This window comes from Lagopus leucura, unplaced genomic scaffold, assembly GCF_019238085.1.
Source record: "Lagopus leucura isolate 7727_CA_CO unplaced genomic scaffold, USGS_WTPT01 Super-Scaffold_100012, whole genome shotgun sequence".
Classification (NCBI taxonomy): Eukaryota; Metazoa; Chordata; class Aves; order Galliformes; family Phasianidae; genus Lagopus; species Lagopus leucura.
The window spans coordinates 20688516-20716442 of record NW_024962267.1 but is presented as its reverse complement, the minus strand read 5'-3'; the positions used below and the strand labels follow the sequence as shown (position 1 = coordinate 20716442).

At 48.0% G+C, this 27927-nt stretch overlaps 1 long non-coding RNA gene across 1 annotated transcript; it reads left to right on the top strand.

The window, feature by feature from the left end:
• The first annotated feature begins 21486 nt into the window (after positions 1 to 21486).
• Positions 21487 to 26208, top strand: LOC122181944. Its single transcript, XR_006179631.1, has 3 exons — positions 21487 to 21508; positions 24057 to 24181; positions 24264 to 26208. It is a non-coding gene; the product is annotated as an uncharacterized LOC122181944 (long non-coding RNA).
• The last annotated feature ends 1719 nt before the right edge of the window (positions 26209 to 27927 follow it).

The window sequence follows — 27927 nt, the reverse complement described above, 5'->3', positions numbered from 1 at the left end:
GACAGCCGCACACCCAGGCCAGCACGCAGTGCATTGCTGCACAGCTGCTCCAGCGCTCCCACCCTGCACAGCACCCTCCGAGCAGAGCTGCTGGAGAGCATGGAGCAGTGTTTGAGTTGAGGGAAATGGGGGGGGATCTTCTGCAGGAAACGGAGGTTTTAATTAGCAAAGGGTTGGGTTATTTTGTGTGATATGCTCGAGACCAATCCCCCCACAGAACAAAAGTCTGCTTGCATTTCCCAGTGTGCTGTTAGAGCGGCTTCCGTGAGCTCTGCTGTGCTCTGGGCTGTGCTGTATATGGCACTTCTATTTTTAGAAAGCACGGTTGCCATGACAACGCCGTGTATTTTTTTTTGTTAAATATAGCAGCTGTTTCAGGGAACTCGTGTCCTTCTGGATGTAAAGGCTGCGTTTCTGCCCTCTGACAGAGCTCGGGGTATTAAATGCAGATGAGACAGGAAGATTAAATAAGTGGAAGCCCAGAAGAAACTGTGGATCTGTAATTACACAGAGGGGTTTTGAATGATGCTGTGTGTGCCTGCTGCTCCAGAAGTAACCCTTTGCATTAGAAATGTGTAGGGACAGCCATGGGGAGCTCTGTAGGAGTGCTTCACAGCCCTCTCTCCCACTCTCTGCGATGCTCACCGATACCAACCAAACCCCCTGCCCTTCCTCTGCACCTCCCAGGACATGGGTTGGTGCTGGCTGTGCTCTGCAGGGCTCGTCCCACAGGGAGAGGCTGGGGCTGCCAACAGGGCTTTCTATAAGATCAGGAAGGAAGGAGCCTCTTTTGGGGAAAGCGAGTCCTGCTCTGCTCTGCCCTGTGTGGCTTGGCCTCAAGCGCTAGGTGCAGATTTGGGCACTACAATATCAGAAGGACGTAAAGCTCTTGCAGAGCATCCGAAGGAGGTCTATGAAGATGGTGCAGGGTCTGAACGGTGAGATGTAATGAGGAGCAGCTGAGGTCCCTTGGTTTGTTCAGCCCAGAGAAAAGGAGGCTGGGGTGGCCTACATCTCCATCATGGCAGCCAGTACTTTGCTCATGATGGCACAATAGATCTCCCCAGGAGGCTTTTCCTCCTTTCCCTGGAGGAGGGCAAGGACGAGGGAGCTCTTGCTCTGCCAGCACCATTTTGCTGTTGACACTTTGCCTTCCCATTTCAGTTGGGTCTCCACAATTCCACAGGCTCCAGTACAGATGGTATCTGTATATGGTTGCAGCAATAGCTCCATGCATAGGAGGTAGACATCTTCTTAAAATTAAATTGTCTTTCCTCATTAAACGAAAAAGGCAACTTAGATACACAGCAGGACTTAAGGTCTGTGGAACTTTCTTTAAAAAGAGAATGGAACAACAAACAAATAAAGAACAGTTTAAATAATCCACAGAGGTCACTGTGACCAGGACTTCAACAGGAATAACATATCTCCTGGGTTCTTATCTTTTCCCTGGGCTATTGTGAGTCGGATCTATTGCTGGGGATGTTACTGCCTTTATGAATTCAATAGGAGAAATGTTGCCTACGCAGGCAGAACGCGGCAGGGAAGGGCTCTTCTCTTGCACACTACAGGCACGGACTCTTACACCAGCTATGCAAGGGAAGTTTGAGTGGCAGGTGGGTTGAAGAGGCAAGGATTTTGGAGGCAGTATGATGCAGTCAGATGCTGTTTTTGCTACTGGTGAGCATTCTTTCCTCTGCTGATCTGTAGTCTGATCCGCCATGTTCATATTCCTCTAGCTGATGGCACAAACATGAAGCCATCACTGAGAAAGCACTGTCATGCCTATAATGAAGGCGGGAAAGGCTGCCATATCAAATATGAGGACTTCCCTGCATCCTTCAGGGAACATGTTGTCAGCCATTATTGCCTGTAATATGTAGCCTGAAGCTAAAAGGGAGGTTTTTGGCAAAGGTTTTACAGGCAGCTTTGCTGAATGTGGTCCTGAATGGGTGGACCTAAAGAATAAAAAGTCATGTAAAAGTCATGCCCCACAGGGTGTGCTTTCATAGGATGATAGAATCGCTGAGGTTGGAAAAGACCTCTAATACCATCCAGCTCAATTGCCAAGACATCACCTCTGTGCCCACTAGCCCTGGTCCCTAAAGTGTCACATCTACATGTTTCTTGAACACCTCCAGTGATGGTCATCTTTTGCACATTTATGGGCTCCTTCTTGGGGATGCCCTTGAGTTGTGAACAGTGCCTGGTGTGGTGAGCATGATTTCTCTCATTCCTCACACAATGCACTTGTGCCCCTGAGATAAAAGAAGAGCCACTGCCAAGGTGCAGGAAAAACTCAGGTTTGTGGAAAGAGGAGGCACATGAGGTAAAGGGTGGAAGTAACAGGGTAGAAGGAGCTCAGCCAAGGCTGCTGGCAGGGCCCCTGCTGGCCTGCCCTATGGTGCATGGTCCCCTGCCTTCTCTTTTCTGCAGAAAATCCTCTGCCAGTGCCAGAGGCTGAGCTTCCCCAGGAATGTGTATTTATTAAAACTTCTGCCTCTGCTTATGTGTCCACTTCCCTGAGCATTACGTGATCACATCGGTGTTTATGCTCCCCACTTTCCCCCCATTGATTTATGGGCTTATTATAATCACTCCATTGTGTTTCTTCCCCTCCAGGCAGCGTGGAGTGGGCAGCAGTCCTGTGGGTTTGGTTCTTTTTTTGTTTGCTTTGCTTCGCATATTTGCTGATCCACCCCTTGGCCGCGTGCAGCAGTTTGTGTAAGGAAGTGCCGTGGAAGTGGCACGTTTCAATGTGCCAGTGTGCCAGAAGTGAGAAGGATCTTCCCCCCTACAAGCGTGGAAGTGAGGATAGGCAGGCATCTCAGTGCCTCTAGAAACACGCTCAAGGTCCCTTGCTGTCAAGCCAGCCCCTAATTGGGAATGACACATCAAGCGTGCAGGGAGGCTGAACAAACATCGCTGCTACAGTGCTATGCTAGTGCTCAGTGCATTTGCCAGGCCTGCCTCAGCAGCCCTATCAGTAGAATATTTTTGTGCCATTTGGGGAAATCCACTGAGATCAATGTCTATTATGTCATTTTAGGGAGAAAGCACATAACTTCTGCTTGAGGGAGACCTTCTGAGCACTGAGAAAACAGAGAGAAAGTCTACAGCATGAGGGTGTAAAAAGGAAAAAAGTCTCCTGTTCCTGGACTTGGCTCCTGGGACACATGGAAGCAGTGCAAGGCTCAGGGTGGCTGATGAATCTTATTTGGAAAACGTGAGCCCACCAGGGAGACCTTCCTGCAGAGCAGGAGTGAGGAAAGAATGGCAACCAGATCTGCCCACAAACTCTGCTGCAGCTGAGGTTTACGCCCTCCTCCCTGAATCAGGAGCAATTTCAGCAGCACTCATGCCTGAACCAAAGCAGTGGGTGGGAGGTCAGAAATCAGCAGGCTGACTTTGCTGTAGGCTCACAGCCCTGCTTGCTTTCAACCAGTTCAAAACCTTACCAATGATGGAGACGCTGTAATTAGCCATGCTGGTGCCTCCAGTACTTCTAGGTATATGGGTATTTTTTTAGTTTAAGCCCCTCCAAGTTCCCAGTTTGGTCACTTCTGGACAGTAATCCAGGCAAACTGTGGCTTGCACTGTTGCTGACATCTCCCTGCTCCGGGCAGCACAGGGATATGAGGCCAGTGGCTGTGCCCAGCACTGCATGGAAATGGCTTCTCCCAGTTCCTTCACTTTGATATATTCTTGGATGTGCAGCCCATGGATTTTCACCTTCTTGAATTTCAGCCCGAGCTGTGCATTTGTCCAAACAGGAAAGCCTGCCCTGAAATCCAGACGTGGCCACACAAGACAGACAGCCTTTGTCTTGCTCATGTTACCATGCTCAGGAGCAGCTCCACCACCACAGAAAGTGCGGGGGGCACTGAGGGGACAGAAGCCAAAAACTCTTCTCAAATACAGTGACTCTTGAAGGCAGCTGCATCTCTGGAGGAGAAGCAGGAACAGCTGGAGCAAGGGAGAGGCCAAGTGAGATGATGCCATTAGGATTATTTCATCTCCCTATTGAACGGGAGCCCAGAGCTGTCCTTTTGTCAGTGAAATCCTCCTGTGTGGGGCTCTTACACCATCGCAGGGCAGGAGCCACAAACATGTGCAAGCCCTGGAGAGCTTCCCTTTGGGAAGGACAAGATGTTCCAGCAACCGGCCACAGGGGATGCACAGCTTCCTATCTGCCCTGTGGAAGGAGACAATAAAATCACGGTGCATCAGGCACACAGTTTGAGTGAAGGGTGGACTGAGCCATCAGATAGCATGTTGGGAAGATTAACTGAACAGAGTCTTACTTGAACAGCATTTCCCTTCCTCCACCCAACCCCAGTGCTTGCAGCATCTTTGTTGGCTCCACGTGCAACATGTGATGTCTAGAAAGGTCTTGGAAGAGAAAAGGCGTTAGACAGAGGTAATTATTAGTGGTAATAAAACAACTGCAGAGAGGGACCCTGCTTGGACTGCATTACAAAAATGCAGTGAAAACACCCACATCTGCAAAGTAACCTCTCTGCCTGCTCCACTTTGTCTTTTCTCCTCTTGTGCACCAATTACTGGATTCATCCCACTTCACATTTTTCTTTCTCCTCCCTGAGATTCGGATCCCCTTTCAGTGGTCACGATATGCTGCCATTGTGTCTTCCTCCTACCTTGTCATGTGAAAAGAAGAAGGAAGAATAATAATTCTTTTAATCCCTGTGAGCCCTTCGATGCCTTTCACTGTGTCTTCTGATCCAAAGGCCAGACAAAGCGGTAGCACAGATGCATAGCTCAGCTCCAGTTGCCAGAGACAGTCATTAAAGACTGTCGGCTGGATGCACACAGCGAGGAATAAGGGCCCCCTTCTCCCCTCCTAGGGCACGGCAAGCTTCCCAGCTTCCCCCACCCCCAAGCTTCTCCTTTGCAATGTTGCAGCATCTGGTGCTATTGACCCCAGAATCAAAGGTGGAGCTGGGGGTCCTGCTTAGGAACCTCAAATACTGAGAAGCATGGACAATCCCTGGCATATCCTGTGTTCAGAAGTTGCTTTGCAATACCAAGGAATCCTCTGCTGGACTTTGAAGCCTCTGGCATGCCTTTGCATTAAGCTTTATGCTCAGAGAGCACAGGACCATGCTGAGTGCACCAAGCCCTGCGCCAGCTGAGACAGCTCATCCCCACCCCACATAAAGTAACATAGGATCCATTTCATTTCTGGCAGCAGTGGAGGGGAAAAGGAGAACTTCCAAACTCTATAAATCAGCTGCCTCTCAAATTGTGTGGGATTAAGGAAAAGGTGCAGAACAGAAATTATTTCCTTGGGGAAACATGTACCATTTCATTTGCGCAGGAAAATAATACTCATTCATTGTGTGTTTCTTCCAGAGTCTTTAAAAAGAATTAAATGAAGGTTTGGATTAAATGAGGGGTTAGAGGATACAATTATGAGTGTGGTTTCTCTGAGGGCAAAGCAGGAGGAAGAAACCCCCCTCCTCCGTCATATTCCAGAGGTTTGTGCTTGCCCTAATGCTGAAGTTCATTTCCTCTACTGTTGTGTTGGTAACTCCTCGTCCCCCCACTCTACTCTCCAAATATGTAGAATGAAATGTAGAATGAAACACCAGAACAGGCCAAATATCAAAATCTGATAAGAAGCAGCTTATGATTAGCTTTTAATTTGAATCCCACCCAATATGGGATGCTATCCAGGGAGGGCAGAACATCTCCCTCAGTCTTTGTTGCCAAAGAATGTTCCTGTGCTCCAAACCCGGTGTCAGCCTGCAATTCCTGGGATTTGGCAGCAGTGACAGCCCTGATGAGGGGCAAGAGCTGAAGTCAGCATTCCCTGTGGTCAGGCTAGATTTGTTGTCACCATCCTTGAGTCCTGGGCAGCCCATGGAGCTTGATGCTGGCTGGGGGACCACGCTGTGCTCCAGTGGGACTTCTGTGCAGCATGGCTGGTGGGACATCCCTGGAGAGTGATGGTGGGATGTCCATGAAGTGAGGTTGATGGGACCTCTACACAGATTGGTCAGTGGGATGTCCACACAGTGAGGTTAATGTGATGCAGCACGGTCACAAGTCATGCGGACATAAGAGCCACGTCCCCATACCTCCCCAATGGAAAAAGGGAGACGAGGGAGGCAAGGTGAAGTAAGGTTTGCAGAGAGGTTTTGAGGTGCTCCTGTAGTGGGTGGGTCCAGTATTGCTGAAGACTCCGATCTCACCATGCTCATTTAAGACAAAAATGACAATTGTTATCCACCAAAATATGAAGCAATAATCAATACAGCCTTCTACTGCCAGCTGCAGTCCTGTCAGCACCCTGGCATGCTTGCAGCTACAAGCATTAAGATTGCAGTGGGGAGAGACAGTGGGAGGAAGGAGGAGGCCTGCAGAAAGGAGGGCAGCGAGGCAGTGATGGGAAGGAGGCTGTTTCTCCTTACGTTGACACACAGTGGGGCACCATCAGGTTGGGCACTGCTGTAGGGGGAGCTGGGGGCAGGCAGTCAGCAATGAGCATGGGGAGGAGATGGATGGGTGTCGCTTTACAGCTCACAGCCAATCCAAGTGGCAGGCACTGGCAGCACTTGCTCTTGTTTATCGAGGCCATCTGCTCCAAACAACCAGCAGAGCAGCAACTCAGCAAAACGTGGCCAGAGCCAAAATGGGAACTGGTGCATTCAGCCCCCTGAGGTGTCCTTTGTGCAGTCCCAGGGCAGCAGTGGATGAAAACATCTCAAGCAGTGGTGATAACCCACAGACTAGCAAAGTCCTCACTACTGCTGATCCCGTTGGGCCTCCCAGGCGAGGATGGATCCTTCCCAGAGCGATTTCTGGCCAAAGAACACCACACACCTCCACACCCCAGTATGAGGTCTGCAGCACCCACAGCTCCCTGTGCTTGCAGGTGGCACGTCCATGTTTGCCTCCTTCCCTCACCCCTGCTGCCTGTGCCTTTTTGACCTGCAAGGACTCCATCTTAGTTTGCACACCAGACTTGGTGCTGACAACCCCAGCATGAGGTCATCAGCTTTGAAGAAGAGAGGGAAGTCCAACGAACTGGTGGATGCTGCAACCAAACAACACTACACAGAGTTCCTGTTGTCTCTTTAAACTAATTCAATCACTGAACTCTGGGAATTCTGAGTGGGTTGTCAGGACTTCTGTCTTCTCACTCCCCAGCACGTGTTCAGGCTGTGGGCTTTCCTGCCGCCTCCTCTGGAGGTGCTGATGATGTCTCACATCAGGAGCAGAAAATGCAGCCCAATCTAATTCTCTCTGGCAATTCTCTCATCTGAAAGGATCATTTCCCCCTTGTACAAAACAAGCATGCTTAGCTTTACACAGTTTCAGCATCTGAGTCGCCTGACGGCTTTAGAAGGGAGTAAACATTCATCCTGCTGACACGGCAATAAAACCGGTGCATCTGGAAGAGAGGAGTCAGCAGCAGATGTGCCCCTGCAAACTGCTCGCCGTGATGAATGCTCTTCCCAGATACAGCTAATCCCTTTTCTCTTGCTCCTAGGCCTCCTTAGTCTCCCCGTGATTAAACAACTCTTTGAAGACATCACCAGAAGTTATTTCTTCCTTGCAGGAATGTCACTTGCCGAGTTTGTAGCTTTGGCTCTGGGCATAAAGAGCCAAAATTCTTTTTGCAAAGGAGCCGAGGGAAAGCAGAGTCTGCGTACTCTTGTGACACCACTGTGCTCCGGACAGAGCGTTCAGGGGCCACCAGAGCCTCCAGCAGAAGATCATGGCCACCAAAGGGTAAGGTCGGGGCCACCAGTAGGTCAGGACCAACACTTGGGAAGGGACTTTGATTTGCTCAGAGAAGCAGAGATGAGTTTCCAAGGATCTGCTGCTGGTTCTTGCCCCAGGAGGAACCAGAGACAGGTATTTTGTGCAGGGTGCGGAGCTCCATCCAGTTCCTGGGGCGGAGGAGGCAAGTCGCCGTGGATGGAGACTAGCAATCACCTGAATATTCATGTATCAGCAGGCAAGCTGCAGCAGGCCCATGTTACAAACTGCTACCCAAACTGCTTACATTCATAAATGAGGGAAATAAATAAACAGATGCTTGTTAATTGACTTAATTACCCACCAGCAAACAGGAGACCGGGAGCACATCAATAAAAATGTTTTAAAAAGCAGCTCATAGTAATTCTTTCCCATGTGCAAACCGTGCCAGTCTCTTCTGTCTACAGTAGACTTCCCAAAGACAAGAAATGGATTTCCATTAGTGGGAAGGAGACATTGTAGTCTGACAGTTAAGGCTGTGGCCCAAAGTAAAGCTCAGATTTCTTCCCTCTTCCCCAGCTGTGGTCTCTCTGAATCCCAAACTAGGCCAGCATTTATCAGATTACCATGGCAGAAGATATGCAAACAAGCTTCCTTAAGGAAGAGGAATCCAGCAGAAGTTTTCCAGCAAGGAGCAGATACACGGGCAAAGGAATCAGGGCTGGGGAACTCTTAATTATTATTAGTGATTTTTTGCTCTCTTTTCAGAAGATGTGCTGGTGAAAGGGAAATGGAAAAAGTCCTGTCTGGTGCTGCAATACAGCTGTGGCCTGCAGGGATGACTCCTGACGGGTCTGCTGCTCAGAACAGATACCCTCAGGATGAATCAGCAAGAAGTATCACTCAAGCTGGAAGCTTGTGGCCAGACTTCTGACCTTAGTCCTGGGATAGATGTGTGGGTCCTGTGCAGGTGATGTGTTCTGGAGGCACCTTGCTGATCCTGGGAGTAGGGGTCTGTCCTGTAGCTCTGGGGGGAGAGCCCTATCCCTGTCCTCCAGCTTTTTGCATGCCTCTTATACCCCAACCATCCTCTCACAGGAGTTTTCTGTTGGAATCTAGCTCCTGTGACCACCTTTGACCAAGACTATACAAAGTAAAAAAATGAAAAAAGCCATGCCAGGCTTTGAATTGTGCAACAGCCTGAGTTGTAAACTAACTTCTTTCACCTTCTGGAAGTGATTCCCCTCGTATGGGTGCTGCGTTCATCATTGCACATAAAAATAACTACTGCAAACAGCTTGGTGCGTGCCAGCCAAAGTACCTGCCCCCTTCCAGCCTTGTTCCCAGCATGTTTTCTGTGAGGAAAGACCAGTGTGGGTTCCCTGGGGACTGCTTGCAATCAGTCCCAGTGCCGTTACCTGTATCTTGCAGCCCCAGCATGTAATGAGTGCCCCAGGGCAGGCAGGTTATGAAAGATGCCCCATTAGCATGCCCCTCTCTGCCTGGTTGACGTCAATGTGACTCAGTGTAATCAGGGGAAAATGCAGAGCAGGATATGAAATGCTGGGGAGAGCAGGCTTTTGGGTGCAAAACATCAGAGGTGGAGCAACTGATAATAAGAGAAGAAGGAAGATTGCCTTATCACCTGAAGCTGGCAGCCAGGGTGAATTCCCTCTCCCACGTGCAGACTATGCAGACGTGGGTGATGCTCTGCCATCACTTGGGTCCTGCAGATCCAGCCCTTGCCACAGGCATGTTGCTCAGACCCAGTGGCATGTGGATTTTAGAACACGTGAAGATAATGTTATGCCAGGATGCTCAGATGCCTTAATTTGCACCTAGGTTTTGAATAGACTGAAGAACAGCTTAGTAAAGAGCCAGAACATCTTCATCACTGTGATGCTGCTCATATGACTGCTGACTCAGGGTAAGGAACTAAATCTCAATCCCTAGACCCCTCTGGAGCTAGCATGCAACCTTTAGGGCCCACCACACATGAAGATTGCAAGTTGTGTCAAAAAAGACTGTACACCCTTAAACTTTGCAATATTTGCTAACCTACCTCCGTCAGTGGATCTATTTCTGTTTGGAAGGAGGAGAGAATGAGGGCACATCTTTTCCTCTATCTGAAGAGCAGATCTCAAAGATGGATCCCAGGCAGGCTCAAGAAGCTTTTTTGAAATGCACACGAACCCAAGCTTGTGTTTATTAACAAGGCCTCCTGATTTTTTTTTCCCCTTGAGATCACAGTAGTTGCTGAATATGAGTGACATTGGAGACCTGGTTTAGAAGCAACACTTCCACTGTTCTGAACTGCCTGGCCAGTGGGAAGACTGTCAGGAAGTCCCCAGGGCCACAGGGTTGAGCTGGAGCCAGGTCCTTTGTTCCCAGCCCTTCTATCTCCTCCCCAACAAGCAGCACAGTGGGGGTGGGGAATGGGAGGTTGTGGTCAGCCCACAGCAACCTCTCTCTGCTACTGCTTCCTCTTCACAGTTTGAGGTTGGAAGGGATCTCTGGAGGTCATCTTGTACCACCCCCCTACTCAAGCAGTGCCACCTACAGCTGGCTGCCCAGAACCACGTCCAAGCAGCTTTTCGATATGCTATATCATAGAGCTCAAGGAAGTTTAATGACAGCTCCAGAAGCTAGGCATGCCTTGCCGGACACCATCTGGCTCTACCTCTCTTTCTGTGCCTGGGAAAGAGAGAAGAGGCTCACTTGTGGGAGTGGAATCATGGCACATCCCTTTGGAAGCACTACAGAGATCCACTGGAAGGAACAGAGCAAGCTGCAGTGGCCATGGTATGACCAGAGTTGCAGTGCTGTGGTGATTGGCCCTGCTCAGGGAAGTCCATGCATTTTGGCTCTGCAAAGAGGCGAGCTGCGCTGCCGGCCTTGCACGACCAGTTTCCAAGCCCAGCGTATCTTTCAGCAAGATGTGCAGTTTCACCACCTGCTCCTTTAGGTCTCTGGTTGCCACGTTGCCTATTTGTCGGCGTGTTTGTTTGGCTTTCTGAGATGCGCCTGTCCAGCTCCTCTGGCATCCAACATGCTGCTGCCTGCCTCGTGCACGCTGCAGATTTGGGTTCCTCCTTGGAAAGCATTCACATAGCCAGCTATTTTTGGAACAGAGGCATCTATTGTCTTGCGCTGCTCCCCACTGGGTTGAGCTGACAGCTGCCAGGCTTCCTTCCCCCAGCACCCGCTCCTTTCCCATGGCACGACTCCTGTGTGCCCCACAGCATCTCCCAATATAGTTCTGCTGGAGACACACGAGGCAGGGCAGAGCCCTGCTCCCATTTTGTGAAAGCCCTGAGCCTGTGTCTGCGGTAGCTCAAATTCAGGCCTAGCCCCTGCATTAGGCAACACTCAGAGAAATTGCTGAACAAGCTGGGAGCTTGCACAGGGTGCATGTTCTTGAGCTGCCATAGCATCATAAGATCATTAAGGTTGGAAAAGGCCTCTAAGATCATCTTGTCCAATTCCCAGCCTCCGCTCCACCATGCCCACTGCCCGCTTCCCTCAGTGCCACATCTCCACAGCTCATGAGCACCTCTAGGGATGGTGACCCCACCACTCCTTGGGCAGCCATTGCATCACCACTATTGACAGTTGGACTTGGTGATCTTAGAAATCTTTTCCAACCAGAATGATACCATGATTCTGATTCCGTACTTTGCAAATCCTTCAGCTACTGCACGCCCATGCATATCTCCTTGCAGCATGGTGGGTCAGCACATGCTTCGGCAGAGCCACCAGCAGAGCTGCAAAAGCAGACACCAGCAAGGGGAACACACAGAGCCATCAGCTCCTTTCCACCTCATGTTCCTCTCCCTGCAGTCAGTTCCGCATCACAGGAACAGTGATTTCAGCACTGATGGCCCCTTAGAGTGCTAGAAAAGTTTCATGCAATCTGTTTACTTTTGAACATATGCTGTGTTCATGCAGCCTGGAGTCTTGCTGCCTCTAATAACTTTGGGTGTAATTTCCTCTGGTTTGATGCCTGGGGCACTGATTGACACCTGTGGAAACAGGCCTTCGAGGGGGTGCAAAAAGACTTTGCTCCCCTGGGGTAGTTCATTTACTGCTGCTATTAAAAAAATTGCACATGTTGGTCCTGAGGCACAGATCCTCCATGGGAAGTCACAGGAAGGAGATGGGAGGAGCCAGGAGCATGCTGCAATTGAACACCTTAGGAACCTTAAGGAGGGCTGAGATGTCTGCATCTGCATGCATCTGCATGGCTGAGTGTATAGAGCTATAATGATAGACACGTGTGCCTCAGAAACAGCAAACAGTGCTGCCAAGGACGAAGACTCTTCTCTCTGTCTCAAGGATGTGAGGTCTTTGCTGCATCTGGAAGCTGCATGGGTGGATGGGAGGTGTGCATTTAACACACAGAATCTCTCCTTGCAGAAAAAAGAATAGCACAACATCCCAATTTTTCTGGTCTTCCTTACTTTCTGAGCACTGCTCCAGAATAATGCCCCAGGAGGGGCTGCTGAGCCCACAGCTCCATGCCACAGTGCCCTGTTGCATATGCCCAATTCACCAGCATAGCTATAGCATCTTCTTCCCCAAAAAACACATCCTAAAATATAATAATTAAGGAAGAGCACTACTTAGGGGGCTGGGAAAACCAGTTGTCATCTTGTTTCAGCAAGAGCTGAATGCTCAATGGGACAGAGTTCTTCCAGCACCTTTTCTGGTCTCAGCAAAGGAGTTTGGGCTGTGATGTGCGCCGTGAGCCAGGTAAAGCTGCATTCAGCAGAACTGGCTTTTCAATGTACGTATTAGCAGTATATTTGCAATGTAAATTAATAAGTGCCATCTGCTTACCTCTGATGTTATGAGAATGTTGTCTTGTGACTGGCTATAAACAAGACAACATTGAAGAGGTAACACCTGCTGGTACATATTACCGCAATTTATTTTCAAACATTAGAAGATTAATTTGGTTGGAAGAAATAGGTATAATCTCCTCTTGCTGTGTATTAAGTGCTAATGAGAGGCGCGTGTGGGATTGCCAGGCGATATCCCGGAGGAAGGATGGAGCACATGGCACGCCAGTGCCTGGCTGCTGCAGATCCACGGGGATGTTTGGCTGGTGAAATGTTGCTGCTTGTTAGAAGTAAAGCTTGCTGCAGGAGTGTGTTGATTTCAGGCAAAAATGAGGAAAGAAAAAAAGGTGGAAACATCCCTTGTTAGCCTTTGGGAATGGGACGGTCTGAATTTTCACTTCAAAATCGTGTCCGGCTTCTGAAATGGAAATTACTGTAATGCTGAGGCAGAGACAAAATCCTCCCATTTTAGCAAAATAAAATGCTTCGTTTGAGCCTAGACACATTTCCCCCCGGTTTTCAGACTAGGAAAAAAATCTTCAGTAATGGATAGCAAGATCAAAGGCAGGGATGCTTACAGACAACCTCCCATCACACCTCTTTGTGTCCCTCACTCCTTCTGTGGATGGGCAGCACCACTGGGCAGGGACTCACAGGCCTGGGGTTACATGCCTGGCAGCAAGCAGGTTATGAATTCCAGCATGGCTGTATAGGTATTTATGTAGGCAGTTGCTGCTTTGGTGACTCGCTTTTGTTTCATGCTGCCTGAAGAACCTCGAGGCCAGCGGACGGGAGTGTGGTGGTGCCGATGTGTCTGCATGGGAGCAGCAGCTTTCCCCATTTTGTGCAGCCTGCAGGCCAGGAATTGCCCCTGATGTGTGGGATTAGACCTCCTACCCAATCCCCACCCCAACCCATAGAGCTGGAAGGAGTCTTTTGTAGAAGGATAAGGAGAGGAAACCAGGAGCATCCCTAGGGTCAGGCTGGTGCCATGGCCCGTATCAGGTAGGTGGGGAAGCCTGAGCTGTCTCCTGGGCATCCTCCTGGGCATCCTCTGACTCCCCCATCTCACCTGTCCCTCTCACCTGTCTCTCGCTGTCAGGCTGTGCCTCTCTAGGCAACTAATTAATTAGTTAACTTTCTCTCATGGTGAACTACCGCTGCACTTCCTCCTCAGCTTAAAACTCCCAGTCTTTTAAATCACTCTGGAGATGTTCAGCTTGCTCTCTGCCCCTTGACTTCCCTCCCATGTCCCTCCCCAGAACCTGGGGTGATAGAGTCAAAGCTTAACAAAGCATTGCCGGTGACTCAGGCCTGCTGGTTGCTGGGAGTGGTGGCACATGGCCCTGCACAGAGATGGCACTGCAGGTGTTTGCATGGGGCAGCGCAGGCAGGGCGTGGGCAGGGGGATGCTAGGGCAGGGTGGGGAAAGGGGCTGACACCTCCATCCCAAGGCACCTATGGGCAAGGTGCTACTGCAGCTAGGGGTGGGAGGGAAAGGCCCACGTGTTGCATGTCTCCCTTGCTGGGGATGCTTTTGGCAATCGTTGGGTGAAGCTGTGACCATGCGGCTGCTTTATCGAGCAGGTAGATAGGGCTGAGAAGAGGGCACCGTGAGCGTGCCATGCTCACCTGCTCTATAGGATACCCTGCAATGCTGTCTCCACCCCGTGCCAGCGGTGGACTCCCTCACCTTGCCAAAGGTGCCAGCTTGCATGGAAGCACTGGGAGGAGACGCTGGTAATTTTCCACTATCCCCAGCACAGGGAGGCACAGAGCAAGCACTGAAAACCTGGCGAGGCTCCACCGCGGGTTCACACCTATTGCTTTCGCAAGACATGCGATGATAAAACCCTGAAAGGCAAAGAAAGGCCATTGCTCTGATTCACTTAGCATGCTGCAAGCTGTCCTCTTTTGTTCCTTCTCTTTTTTTTTTTTCCCTTCCCCATGTGGGGAGCTGGGGGGGAGGTTTCCTTCTCCCAGGCTATGTCAGGCCATGCAGTGTCCCAGGTATCTTGACCCTGTCACCTTCCTTCTGCCCAGCGCCCACAGCAGACACAGGCTCTGCTCGTTGGCTGTGACAATTCCTAATTGCTCAAGATGGATTGCTGAAGAAAAAGCCTTCCATATGGTCCCCAGGATTTCACTTTTTTTATGTTTTTTCCCCCCCCTGCTTCTACAACTGTTACAGGAAAAGATATTTTTCCCCCTGTTTGACATATATGTAATCTTCTTCTGATACACAAATGCCAGATGGCACTGCAAAAAGATAATAAATGTGTCTGCAGCCTTCAACAGCTAAGTGTGTGAACCTTGAAAATGGCTATGGAAGAGCCGGGGGTAGCTGGGCTTTATTTTTTTGGGGGGTTGCTGAAAACTGAGCGTTTCATCGAAGGTGGTTGGGTGAGCCTGGAAATGCTCTGTGTTGGAGCCAGCCAGGGATGCTGCTGATGGCTCTGCATGGGCAGGAAAGCTGGTGGGCTCCCAGCATGGGGATGCAGCAGAAATATGTATTTATTCTGCTTGGATAAAGCTGTTTTTTGATCTGCTGGAAAATATGAACTTTGTGATAGATCCCAAATTCTTAGCGTTTTTATGATGCTGGCTTCTCCCAGTGAAGTTTTCCTGCCTAGCTCTAGCTGTGGCTGTGGTTGAGATACAACGCAAACCCTTCTAGAGAGCCTTGCATGACCCAGGCTGGGATTTACACAGCGGTGAGCAAATAAAATCCAGCTCACCCATGCTGGGAAATCCAAACTACAGAAGGACATGGGCCTTAATACCACCACTTGGAAGGAGCCCCATGATCCAGTGAGCAGCAAGGAAAGCAGAAAGCAGATGCTTGAAACAAAGCTAGTGGCAGCCAGTGGACACCTTGCAGTCAAGTTTGGAGGGACTTTAGGTTGGGCGTTGAAAGCCCCGGGGAGGAGTGCTGTGTCCTGCCTGCTGCAAGGGTGGATGAGCAATGTGACCCTTAATTTGATTAGGTGCACCATCCCATAACCATGTTACTGTATGTAAGTGTTGCTCAGTGCTTGATATGATTGCTCTGATTATGGGGATGAAAAATGACTGCCGTCTTGCTCTGTGCTCCGAGATAACCTCAGAAATGCATTATTTCCTTCCCAAACCTCTCTTTAATAAACAGATACAAGAGCAATTGGGTTGCAAGGCACTTTTGGAAAAGGGCAGTGCTTTTTTTTTAACTGAAGCCATTGGGGAGGGAGGCCATCCGTCTGTCTTCACACATTCAGCTTCTCTTCTCATGCCAAGCCACTCCTGCTGGCCATGACTCAGCCTGGACTGAGCAGTGGATGTACTTTGCTGCAGAGGTGGCTCATCCTCCATGGGACAGAGCTGGCTCCATCTCACAGAACGAAGGCTGCCCAGGGAAGACTTGACCTGCATTACCACAGTTTCTGAGAATAAATTTTTCCTAATATCCAACCTAGGAGCACCTGGGAAATCATGCAGCTTCTCTGCAGGACATGGCTGTAAGGTCATGGATGCCCTTCTCAGCTCATCCAAGGCAAGCTTGCTACATGTCTGTATCTGTCTGAGGGCAACCATATCTCTCCAGCCTCCTACCAGCTGTCTCCATCACAAACTAGGGAGGAAATATTTGCTGGCTGGATCTCCATCCTGCAGCTGACAACATCTGGGCTTCTCCAGGGGTGGCCACCAGGACTTGCCAAGGAGGCCTGAGGCAGATGTGCTGCTGAGTTAGGACACGTCTGAGCATTTGGGTGTTCTCCAGGCACCCACAGAGCCCTGGCAAACTGGGCAGTGCGGTGACCCCAGCCCCTTCCTTTCCACCTGGGAAGCACTGGGCTTGCTGCTGCAGAACCTGTGCTCCCTCAGGGTTAAATAAGAGAGAAGGCACTGAGAAAGAGCCTGTGGTGCTTTTATCAGCTAAAGAGCTGTTGAGACCAGCAGAGCGGTTATTAGATTCGTCCCTAACACTTATTAAGTTTGAGCCTGTCGCTGAGATGTTCATGCTATTCCTCTATGTATCTGTGGACATGTCAGCCACACTGTGGCATATCCAATTATCCTGTCACCTACCCGATAAGGTGATCTCAAATAGTTGCTTTTATTTCTTGGAAAAAAAAAAAAAAAAAAAAGGAAAGGAGAAATGCAGCAACAAAGGGATTCTGCATTTGAGATGCCATTCGGAGAACAGATGCACACTCTGTCTCCTTCAGGAGAGCACAGGCACGTGTATGTAAGTGTGCCTGCATACTAACACCAGTGTGGGCAGATAACATTGCATCCCACCCTTCTGCCCTTTCCATCGACATTTCCTCTTAGGTTCCACAGAGAGCTTTGCAGACAAAGAAGAAACAGATATACCTGTGGCTCTTTCAGCGTCCATTTTTTCCCTCCTGTGGTGCTGTTGAGAACTTGCCTCCAAAACATGTGCCCAAGTGGGCCATAATACTTGTCTCTGTGCAGTGTTTGCTGCATGCTCCCCTGCTCCCCAGACTCAAGGTCCTTACCACCTGCAGAGGTGAGGACAGGGAAGTGCACGCAGCTTGTGCTCTGCTGACCTGTGTCTCGGTGACCCAAGCTTTCCAGCTTGCACAAGAAATGCCTGGGGCTTGATTGCAAAAGGCATTTCATTTCTAACAGGCAGGTGAATTTGGTATTTAACTTCCAGTGAGATCTAACTAGCCAGCCTAAATGCTTTTACAGCCCTCACTGTGTGCCTATCTGTATCTTTAGGTAGAGAGATACGGGGGGAAATGTGGCTTTTAATAGCTCATGAGTCAGAGCGAGGCATGTCTGCACTGAGGGCGAGCAGCTGAACTGTTGCAGGGTGTGGATGGACCCAGGGATTGCTGAAGGCTCCCACGCCATGAACCATCCAGCCAGGACCTGGGAGGGCTCAACCTGAGCTAATCTGCTCTCCAGGTACCAGGAGCAACATGCAGTGCAAAGGTTTGCAAGGAGACCAGCCTCAGGAATTTGAATGCTTTGTTTACAAGTATGGTCTCTGTTTGTTTTGTGTGTTCCCTGGGGAAGTCTCAGTTGTTCCCAGAAGTGGGTCAGGGCAGCACATGAGACTGGAGATCTAGTTGGATCAGTGTGTCCCATATAGAAAAGAAAGTAAAAGTGTAGGGATGGGGATGGAGATTGAGATGGGTATAGGGAAGGGGATGGAGGTGGAGATGTGAATGGAGATGGAGATGGGGATGGAGATGGAACACAAAAACATGACAGTGAACATAGCTCGATTTGCAGCTCTGTTGCACTTTCAGCATGACCTGAGCAAAACCCTCAGCCTTAATGCACATACTTTGCCTTTCTCTGCACTGGTGCTGTGAATTCTGCCCTCCCCTGCAAGCGTGTTGCGCATCAAATGAGCTGTCTGTAGCAAACAAGCCTTACAGAGATATTTGCTATTATTTCTGATTGTGTGGACTCCAGGGTAACTAATTATCATTTTTCCCCTTGATCAAAATAATAGTAGTTATCACAAAGATACTTCAGGGTTTAAGACAGATTCGAACTCTTTTAACAGCATTTATTTCTGAAGAACCTTCATCTTTACTCTCTTTCATGACAGCTGGTTTTTGAGTCATGAGCTGGTTGCAATTATTTTGCCTCTGTAATTCCATCTTCCTCACACTCTTCCTGGCTTCAGAGCCACTGGAGGATGGTCACCTGTGTGGAGTCGTGCATGAAAATCGGATCCCAGCTGCAGGCAAGGGTAGGAGGAAGTGAATGTGGAATATTTCAATTTAAAGTGTGTTTATTGTGCATTCTGTCTCTGATTTGATGTAAAAAAATTTGCATGCAAATGACAGCAGATTTGCATCTCTCCTTTCATTGACTGCAGATGTTGAAAAAAATATATATTTGAGGGCCTTTTTTTTTCAGCTTTCAAAACATCTTAGAGGAGATTTTGGCGGCTGCCCTATTAACGCATCCATGTAAATCTGCTGACCTCTCCTGAAAGCAGCGAGCTGATGTCAGGGTGTTTACACAGAGGTGCTCACTGCAGCTCTCTGCAGGCTTTGCCTTTCCCAGATTTCCAGCATCTTTTGGGAAACATGCACTGCTGACAACCTTGGACACGGAACCACATCTCTTACAAAAGTACGTTTTACATGGAAACATGTAGGAGAGTTTTTCTGATCACCACGAGGATGTTCGTTGCATTTTATAAGTTGGAGGTGGAAGAAAATGACAAGCAAGGCTCTAAGCAGCAAGGAGGCATCCAGAGATCCATCATCTTCCATCAGGCGCAGCGGGCACCAAGATCAGGGCAACCTTGGGCAACAGGGCACTGAAATTACTTTCCCTTCCCTTAAACTAGCCTGGCTGTTGAACCCATGGGACAACCAGCACCACAGGATGCCTGGGGGAGGTCATCCCTGCAGTGCTCCTCGTGCAGACCATCCTGAGCAATGGCTGCATTCCCAGGTTTGATACAGAGAACAAATGCCTTTTCTTCACTCTGGACAATCTGCTTGTCAGAGGAGTGCTGCATATTTACATACAGGCTGCATGCAGCAAATGGCCCTTCATTGAGTGCCTCTGCAGGAAGAACTCCTGCTGCAAATTTGCAGCCCCAGCAGTGTGAGTGATTGAGTGGGCACAAAGTGGGTCCTGAAAAACCTCTCAAGCAGCACTTGATTCTGATTTCCTCTGCTGATCTCCTGAGTTGAAAGTTTAGCTTCTCTTTTGGCTTGATGTGTTCCAGTTACGTGTGCTTCAGCCGTCAATGCAGGAATGAAGGACTTTCTTTTTCCTCAATGAGTTTTTTTGACTAAGGGATCTGGAAAAATCACCGAAGAGAACAAAACAAAACCAAAAAAAACCTGGAACATGTTGCCCAAGGAGGCTGTGGATGCCCCATCCCTGCAGGCATTCAAGGCCAGGCTGGATGTGGCTCTGGGCAGCCTGGTCTGCTGGTTGGCACATAGCAGGGGGTTGGAACCAGATGAGCACTGTGGTCCTTTGCAACCCAGGCCATTCTATGATTCTATGATTCAATAAACCAGCCACCAAACATAAACAGGAACAAGGCTGTTATGAACCAAGCTCTGCTGGGGCTGCTGCAACGCTACAAAAACTGGCAAAATAGTGCCTCTTCTGAGGCTGCTGGCTTCAAGTGAGATGCTATCTGTGCAGAGATTTTGTTAACATCAGCTCTGTATCTGTCTTGAACAAAGAGATATAAATAGATTTACACCTTTCTCTCTACGGATATGATCTTATATATAGGTGTGAGTGCACGTTAAGTGTATGCACGCGTGTGAGTATAAAATATGTACATCTAGACAGAGCCATCCATCTACCGAGTGATGGGCCTATCTCGTGCTCATTCTAGTAAGGGTTTAAAAGGAATTGCCTAAATACATAATACATGCTCAGATTTTTCTTTTTAAGAGATGAGTCAAGTCAAATGCTATGATATAAATTTTTAATACCCCTATGACCTGATTTTTTTTTCCCTCTTGTGCAAGGAAGTTAACAATATGAAATGTCTTTCTGTTGTCTCTAATCATGGGCCGATTTGATAAGCTGTAATTATTATTCATATTTGAGATCTGCAGCTAGGGAGATGCAGGAGGTGTGGGGCCATGGAAATGTTTAGCTTTGTTATTATTTATTGCTGCTATGAATAAAAGAATAACTATTAGAGAGATTCTGCCAAGTAGTTTGGGCTGCAAATTTAACTGGCTTAAAAACTGTTGCAATCCATTTGCATCTTATATATTCTGGAATACTCTTTAATCACGTTTTTTGGTTCCTTACTCTATCACAGAGGTTGTAAAACTGGAAGAAATGAGAGGAATCATTTTTGTAGGCCCTATCAAAATGCATCATGTTTGTTGTTTGACCTTGGGCACTCTGTCTCCTTAGGAACACTGGAAGAAGACTGCAAGGAGTAGTCATATCACAGCTGCAGTTGTGGTTGTTACTATTCATCATCTTGCTAGACACAGCACTCAGTTTGTGCTGAGCAGAGAGAGCTGTGATCCCCGTTATTATCAATGCCCACTGCTTTACGAGTGCCTCAGCAAAGGTGGGGGTAAGCGGGAAACAGCAAACAGCATCTTCAAGAGTTATATGTGCTCAGTGTTGATTTCAGCACTGAAAAATCTATGTGTTACGGTGATTTCTTTCAGGTCTGGAACCAACGTGACACCAACCAAGGGACAGAAACAGCTGTTTTTTTAAGTGTTTTTCAAGTGATGTAAGTGCTTTGGTCTGCTCCATGTAAAGTCTTTCAAATCCGTGGGTGCATGGGTGCAAAGATATTGCTTATTTGTTCCTCTTACCCTCCTGGAGTCACAGCCAGAATTACCTTCAGTTATTATTCTATCCTGTCTCTGTAAGTATAGACTGTTCTTGGAAGAAAAACAAATACATTTGAGTACCTTCCTTTACAAAAAATGTGGGTGTCAGTTCCAGGAAAAATGCTCACTTAGAACTCATTGTTGTAGGAGACTTAGCCACATGATGGCTAGAAACACCAAAAGGAAGAGCCCTGCAATGAGAGGCCATGGCTTGAAAAATACATGGTCAGTTTCAGTCCTGAAATGCCCTGTAGAAGGAAGAACATCAGCATAATGTTTGCAAGCAGTAGCCTGCTGTGTTTCCTGATGGTTTGAAGTGGAAAAAACTCCCGAGCAAATGCCTTCTTCAGGCACTCTGGTATCCAGTCTCTACCCAAAGATCCATTAGTTGACGGAAATGTTGAAGATGACTGTAGCGGAAATGCTAAGTCACAGCTTGAAGCAGTGACGGAGCACCTGGTGGGAAGGCAGGGCTAACTCATGGGAGCTCAGCTGCATGCAATGCACCTGAGTGATTGGAAGGGCTGGAGCCACGATCCACCCCTTCCCAGACCTCATTTAAGGGTTGGCAGCAAAGGTGGTGGCATCTCTTGCTGGAGGTTCCTGCTTGTCTGAGGCCTTCTGAAGGTAAGCAGCTCTTTTCTTTTATTTCTGCTTCCATGGCTGCTGTGCTTGCATTTATCCTTGCTTGCTGCAGCCTGGGACTCTGCTACCCTGCTGTCACTGCTGTGTTTTCCATCACTTTATAGCATTACAATGGCAATGCTATGCTGAGACGACCAGTGAGCTTTTAAGAAGCTTAAGATTATTTAAGAACAATTCATTAGGGGAATTTGGAAAAAGCTATATAGTTTCAGTGCGTTTCTTTATTCTATTTCCTGAAGTTGGATCTTCTCTGTGATGTAGTCAGAGGCAATGAATTCATCTCAGAATGTAAGATATACAGATGCCTTCCAAAGAACTCTTGATGTTGTGGCTTTGCATCCCTCTGTTCATTGAAGAAGATCTTCACTTTAAGGTTGTCCACAACGGTGTGATTTCCAACAATTTCTGTGTCCTGGATCACTTTTTTTTTTTCCAGTGAGGTCTCTGCTAGGCTTCGCATCTGCTGGCTTTCTAACCCTTGTATGTTTACTACCCACCTTCACGTGGCACAGCCTCAATAAGTCTTCTGTCCTTTCTTTTGCCACTGCAGAAGTTTGAAGATGTGAGATGCAGCATATGCCATTTTTCCTTCTTGGAGATGAACAAAGTATATTGTTATGCTCAAAATGCAAAGCCTTTTCCCCCATTAAATGTTTTCTAACTGCGTAGACCAACCATCTGTTTCTCTTTCTCTTTTCCATCATTCAATTCTTTGCACGTTATTCAAATTAATTATCAATTAAGAACTGGAAGGACTGGATAATCAAATTATGGAAGGGTAAGATGGTCAAGGTACCTTATTAAGAGCCTCAAGGTATTTATTAAGACAATAAATTCCTGGTCTTTCGCTTTAGAGATGAACCTTCAGCTCAGTAAGTAAAAGCAGAGTGACATGTATCTCTTCTTGGTCATTTATTTATGAACATAGGAAATTACATTGACTAACTCCCATTCCAGACTTCAGATTGTAATCTTCTCCTCTCAGATGTCAAACTAACCCAGATAACAGTACAGCTTGAGTCTCAAGACATTCCCTGGAGAGATAAGAGAGTTTTTTTATTTCTTGTGCTGAAGTGAAGCTGGTTTATAAGGCATGAAATTAGCTGTCCTTTAATTCTATGGTTATCCTGGAAAGGAGAGGGAGTCTGTATTTGGGGTGAAGGCTGAGCAGTGCTGGCTGCTGTGCCCTTGGGCAGCTGCAGGTTTATGCAGTTTGGACCACGTTTCAGCATCCTTCTGTTGAGCAGTGCTCAGAGAGGGGAATTTATGAGGCTTGGCAGCATGGTTGGCATGTGGAGAGCGCCTGGGGAAGACGAGGATAGAGGAGAGCTGATTGTGCCCTGTGTGATACCTGAGAGATTCTGGCTCTGATCATCAGCACAGTCTGATGTGTCTAAACCTTTTCTGGAGTAGTCCCTCTGGCTTTTTGACCTCTTATTTTATGTGTAAACACATTATGTGTTTACAAAGGTAGCAGCTCATCCTCAGGAAAGAAGGCAGAGATGAACCAAAATTCAGGGCTGGAAGAGATGACGTGGAGCCCCAAGGGATGAAGATCACCTATCCCACTCCCGGTGACCAGGTTGCCACTGGGGTTTATTTGATTGCTTTCATTTTAAACTGGAGTTTTACTGATGGGTCTGAAAACCGGCTTTGAGACTGTGCCAAAAGCACAGATGCCCTGTAAGTCCCCTGCCCTCTGGGGAAGTGTCTTTGAGGGGCTGGAGCTTCTATCAGTTGGGACCCTCGGGTCTCCTGCAGCCAAGAATATCATTGGGTAGTTAACACAAATGGCTGTCACCATTTTGTGCAGTTCTGATGAAAACTCATTTGCTTTGATATCATTCCATCCTTTTTTTTTCCCCCTTCTCTTCCATTACCCCCATCCCCTGCAAAGCAAAACTCATCAGAGCCCTGTAGCCATCACAGCCTGCAAAGCGTCCTCTTCACATTTCTCCTAACGCAATTGCACATAATTAAGCAGTACATTTACATGTCAGACTAAGCCCACTGTCCAAGCTGCTCGTTCTGCTTTGTGCAGCGCTGTGCCAGGCATCCTCCAGAAAGGATGCAAATCATGGCACAGAAGACATATTACAAGTGGCATACAAGATCTGTGCCCACTTTGCCCATTGTGTCAAGAAAACAGAAATGCTTGTCAAAATACCAGCTCGAGTAGGAGCTCGCAGCTTCTGAAGGAATAAAAGAACCATGTTGGCAAGCACAGGACTAGACAGGCAGATGTCCTCCTCTCCACCCACTAGAATTTTATTGGCAATTGAGTTAAAAACCTCTTTGCATATGAAAGTAACGGAGAGGCGCTGCTGTGGCCTTGCTGGCAGGAGACTTGGCTGCAAAACCAGTGAGACATTTGACAAGGAAGCAATATGTTAGCAACGTCTCTTCATCCGTGTTATCAGGGCCAAATTGCCACGGCACTTGCAGCCATGTGGAGGCATTAGATGCAAAGTGTTAGACGCCCTGCCATTCTTCCTCATCATTTTCTCCTTTCTCTCTTTTCCTTTTTCAGCGCAGCCTGGTCCTGACACTTCTTTTCAACTGTCTCTGGAGCCAGTCCTGCCTTGTACTGCTGTGTGTCCTTAGAAAATAAGTTGCCAGGTGCTGAACACCCACAGTTTGGAGTGATCACTCATGGTAATACATGGTTCTGTTTGTTTTTTTTTTTTCTTCTACATTTTTCTATAGAAGCAATTGCACGTTCATGCTTTTCTTTCAGAGGTCACGGTTCCCACTGGATGAATGAGAGGAATACAGGCTGGAAAAGTCTTTCCTTCCATTGAATCCTTACAGCAGAACTTATAACCCAATTTAGTTTTCTCCATAGTCTTTAGATTTGCATGGTCCCCTGAATATCTGCAGTGGAAAGCTGAATTCCCTGCAGCAGACTCAATAACCTTGCAGTGCCAAGCTATGGGTGTCTGCAAATTGCCGCGTATTCAAACGTGCCTGTGGATCCCCAGAAGAAAGGTGCTGTAGAGCAATGCACAGCAGTCTGAATGAGCAGGGGAGTGTAGCTATGTCAGCAGTCTATGGGTTGGTTTTGGGCACCTGTGTATATGAAGTCTGCAGCCAAACTGCTGTTCTTATCAGGTTGGAGGGAAGGATGAGGAATGCTCTAGGAAACCTGCCCCATCTCTCAACCAGCCATCACACCCTCCCAGAAAAACAAGCCTAATGATGCAGCAAGACAGAGTTTCTCCTCATTCCCTCCTTCCTATTCTCTTCTAAGGATCATTGGGTTTAATAAGAAGTTGCAAGCTGCTGGAATCACATTTTGCTGTCCGTACAGCTTGGAGATGAACAACTCTTTGATTAAGCATCAAAATATTATGGAAAATTTCTATATGGAACCAAAAGAATGAATCTGTGGCAAGAAAGCTGGAGGGCATCCTGCCACCTCTGCAAAGTGCTCCTGACCCTGGCGCATGGACAGCACAAGCTACACTAACTGTGCACAGGGCAGTGTTGAGGCAATGTATGATAAGGCTCCTTGTGAAGGTGAACAATCTCTTCTGAATGAAACTCCAGTTTGTGCAAGAGGTGCATCTCATGCCCACCCTGAGCTTTGGAGCTCATCTTCCCTCGTGGCCAGCAGTGAGTTTGCATGCCATGGCAAGCAAGGCCCTTGGCACAACTGCAGTGTGTAAGCTGGAGATGCACACTTTTGCTCAGGTTGGCACAGATTGCTCTCCTTGCAAGTTTTCCCAGCTTGCCTGCCTGCCCCGGGTGGTACAGACACATCTTCCTGCCTCCCTCTGCTCCCTGGCCCCTCTCTGGCTTGTTGAGTCATTGCTCCAGTCTTGAGTGAGTTCTAGGCAATTTCTAGGATGAGAAAGCAAGCTCTTCTCATTGCCTCAGGTGAGATTAAACATCACATTTTGCTATGATACTGGGGACAGATTGGCTGGTTGAGAGTGCCATGGAATTAGTTTTACCATAATTATCAAATCCCACCTGGCAATTTCTTTCTGTTTCTCCCTGTTCCTCTGGTCATCTCTTCTGAATATGGACTGGTTGCTTCTTGCCCCTATGTCCCCAGCCCAGACACAGCAATCTCTTCATGTTGACTGAAGGTGTTGAAGTTGGTGCATCACCCTGCTTCCTGAGCTGTGGTGCACCTAAATATCAGCTGTTTGTTGTGTGCTGAATTGTATGCATACAAAATGTGCAACCCTTGGGCAAGGTCTAGGGTCAGAGCCCTTTGGTTCCTCCTTGGTTTGGGGAAAGAAGCCCCAAGAGCCCGCTGGGCTCTGAGTTCAGCAGCAAGCCACAGGCAGTGCCACAGCAGGTCAGGCCCATGGCTGGCACCTGGATCACATGGCTGCAGCTGTGTTCAAGAAAACTTTATAGCAGGCTCATGGCTTTCTTTGAGTGCGTTTCCAAACACAGTCCTGCCAGCCAGAAATTCCTGGTTGCACCATCTGGATTCTGTGAAGGGAAAGAAACAAGGGTTGCCCTTTGAGATGTGGCAAGAGGAAGGAAAGAAGCTCTGGCAAGGGTCCCACCTTTCTGAGGTTGTCAGTGAAGGAGTTCCCAAATGCTTCTGCCATTCCACTGAGCTTCTCCAAGTACCTGGGCAGTGCTGCCAGGTGAGTCTTGCTTTGCTGCATACATGGATCCAATGGATTCTTATATCCTGCGCAGCGTGTTGCAAGGGAAAATGCCTGCTGAATGTTATAACCAGAGATGTTGTTTCTTGAGCTGTTGGTGAAGCTGTACCACTGTATTGCAGAGCTGTTGTATCTATCACTGCAAACACGCATCCTGTGCATTTTTCCAGGGTAAGGAGTGCAACCACAGTTTCATGTTTTTATTTTCCAATTCTATGCAGTAATCAACAGAATAGTTACATTTCTGTTGTCGTGTTTCTCCTACGTTGTCAGGAACATTTCCAGCCTGGGATCCAGGAACAGAGCACCTGAGATGTGCAGCCCAATTTTCTTTCTGTTTCAGCCATATAAATTGCAGACACGACCTGAAATATCACCTCATCCCTCGGCAAATGGGCACCAAGTCGCTCAATTCTTACTCTGCTCAATAGGTTACTCTGCTCTCAAAACAAGGCAGGAAAGGGGTGGTCAGAGGTGTTACCCCTGCTCTGTGTGTTTTTGCCTCAGGCTGGAAGGGAAAATATTATCTACTTCAAACCTTCAGATGAACGTGGAGGAACAGGACCAGAATCAGTTGCAGCAGATAGGGCTTTCCCAGGTATGTGCAGTATGGGAAGGTCCAAAAGGTGTCATCTGGCTTGGGGTATGTTTAAAGATAGGAGAAAGGGGCTCAGAATGACTGAGGAATTTCATGTGAAACACAGCAGTGAGAAAATCTCTTTCAACTGTGCTGGGGGATTTTGTGGTGGAGACTAATGAGGGGGAACATTCACTGCTCATACTTTCCCCTGTAGATGCAATCCTTAGAGAGGACTGTGCGAGTCTTCTGTGTGATTTTTAGTCAGTAAAACATCTGTTAGAGCCTGGTGATGCTTCCTCCTGGTGCAGGTCTATGGTAGAAGCTGGAGTTCCCACAGATTCAGCTCCCAGTACATTTGTACAAGATGAATCCACGTGGTTGTGCAGATAACCCTGAACATACTGTGATGTGATGGTGAAAAGGAAGCTCTTTGCCCAGGCCTACCCTGTCATGTGCAGGATCTGTGGGAGGATGTGCTTGTGAGGACCTCATCCAGATACTGTTAATGATAAGAATGGAAAAATGAGTCTCATCTCCACAGGATCTGACCCACAGGGTTGTGCCAAGTCTCCAGATGCTGACTGCTTAACAGGCTTTTGGGTACCAGACTTTGGCTTTGGAGATGCTTTAGTGCAAGAAGGTGCCTTCCCTGCATCCCAGTGGTTTGGAGAGGCTGTTATTCCAACGAGGCATAGCTTTTCCACCAAGGTGCTTGAGTAGAAATGCTGGGAAGGAAACCAGGAATGCCAAGAGATCTCTTGGAGTTAAGTTGGCTGTAGGATATGAAGCACATGTCTCTGGCCACTCTGGTTGTTATTGCAATTCACTGCCATGCTGCTCTTCACAGTACAGAGCATGTAGTGAAACACAAGTGTATTAGAAAGTTTGCAGTTGATTTTTTTCCATGCCCAGTTAAGTTCTAACCAAGCATGGGAACCTTATTTTCCACTTTCCAGTCCAAAAGTCCCACCCATCATAAAGCTATGCATATCCCCATCCCAATGGCCTGTGTTCAGCTGGAGCATCCCATCAGCATCTGGAGGAAAGCAGCTGTTAAAGCCCTCGGTGTAGAAATGTTCAATCATAACATCAGGAACGTGTGTGAATTAATAAAAGTGAACAGTAAATCCTTGCCATTTTCTGGAGGAAAAAAAAGGCCCCTGTCATGGAAAGCCATGCTTTCCATAGGC